Here is a 1787-nt window from a genome sequence, read left to right as displayed (position 1 = left end):
AAGATAAAATTTTGATCAAATGCTAGCTTGATCTAAAGTTTGTTTGAGCATGGGACATGTCATTACTGGTGACCACCACAAGAGATAAACTTTCTTACTTGATTATCTTAAAACATCATTTGGAACCTGTAGGTACTCTCCGACACGACTTTTCTAATTCTTCTTTGGATCTCTTCTTCTTCTATTTGTCGTCTTCTGTAGCAGCTTGCATGAAGGACCAATTTCATGTGAAATTTATCACCATACCAACTAAAGAAATTAAGAGATCTGGCATTGATCAATATTTGGCGTACTAAATAATTTGATAGTTTGAAAATGTGATCCTTTTGTTATTTAAGTCCTCATCTTTTGGTGATACATTTGACAATCAGAGCCTTTTTCTTGCACTATATACCAAATATAAGCTATAGAGTGTAGTAGAGAGGTGATTGAATGTCGACTTAATAAAAAAATAAAAAATTCAAAGCAGTTTGAAAAAGGAAGGGCTATATTAATTAAAGTTTTCTTCTTTCACTATTTCATGGCCTAAGATTGTCGCAACTACTAAAATGCCAGTATAGTTTTTTTGTTTATGGGTATTTGAATTTTGGACAAATTTATTGAAAAAGGAAGACAGTTCAGTGAATGCTCACTATGAATTGTGATAGTGAAATAATGCATGGTAGGGAAAATTTTGAGTTCTCGAGGAGTGTACATTATCTTGATTGAAAATATTTTTATTTGATCGTGAAGGCACTTAGCTGCGGAGAAGAACAGGACAATTTTGTTTGGCCAATTGAAGTTCCCTTAATTGGAAGATTTTGTCTACCAAAGAGTCGTTGCAGTGTAGAGACAGTAAGAAAATGTCAGCTTGTCTATTATGCCTACAATTACAAGAAAGTAGATGAACGAGGCTTCAAGGTGAGTGTTTTACCTTCGTTAAGCTTTTTATGTTTACTTTGAATATATACTATGTGCTTGAGTATATATTTGTGATGCAAGAATAATAACTATTGATAAGAGAAGGCTTAAGCTAAAGAAATATCTTGTATCTTGTAGCACAATGATACAGATTCATAGTTTTGACTACAAGTCGGAGAGGAAAGAGTTGGAAGAAAGAACTAGAAAAGCTAATGTGAAAACAAGTCATTCAGAAGCTCTCGTTTCGGACATGGAGGTAATCTATTTTGAAAAGCTTCTTGAACTTTTAGTAATTTGGAAAATTTTCAGTACATTTATGTTATTTTTAAAAATATTATTACACTTATGCACATAGGCCTTAAAGTACATGTGTTTTATTGTAGTACAAATGATGTTGAAGCAATTCTGATTTTCATCTGGCAATGAACTATCAGGACGTCACTTTGTAGTATGGGCTAAGCAAATACCAAATTGAACTACCACTGAAATCTATGAGCTATTTCAGAAAATGAATATCATCTTATGACTGCTGAGTATGAATTTATAATAGAGCTTATATAACTTTTTGATTTGCAGCTCACTCTCTTGCAAGTGCTCGTGTAGCTCCCTCTCCTTGATCTCAAATTCTACCAAGGAGCATCGTCAATTGAGCATAAGAGAAATTTTAATGACGTATTTATCGTGGCATTTGTACTTCGGAAACTTTTCTGTATTTATAAAAATGGTTTGACAATATCACTATAGTTTATGCCCTTTTATTGTATAGCAACAATATTTGTTTATGATAATCAAACTACAAAAGAGAAAAGTCAGTAGTTCTTTCAAAATGATACACGTTGGGCCCGTGCATACCACGGGGATTTCATATCTAGTATCTATATAATAGG

General features: G+C 32.8%; 1 long non-coding RNA gene across 2 annotated transcripts; it reads left to right on the top strand.

Annotated features, from left to right (window-relative positions):
- The first annotated feature begins 706 nt into the window (after positions 1-706).
- LOC125850236 (uncharacterized) lies at positions 707-1583 on the top strand. 2 transcript variants are annotated; one of them, XR_007444764.1, is made up of 3 exons: positions 707-900; positions 1052-1156; positions 1477-1583. It is a non-coding gene; the product is annotated as an uncharacterized LOC125850236 (long non-coding RNA). The 2 variants fall into 2 exon arrangements; XR_007444763.1 differs by having other exon boundaries at positions 1039-1156.
- The last annotated feature ends 204 nt before the right edge of the window (positions 1584-1787 follow it).

This window comes from Solanum stenotomum, chromosome 1 (genome assembly GCF_019186545.1).
Source record: "Solanum stenotomum isolate F172 chromosome 1, ASM1918654v1, whole genome shotgun sequence".
In the NCBI taxonomy this organism is placed as follows: Eukaryota; Viridiplantae; Streptophyta; class Magnoliopsida; order Solanales; family Solanaceae; genus Solanum; species Solanum stenotomum.
This window is presented reverse-complemented; position numbering and strand designations above follow the sequence as displayed.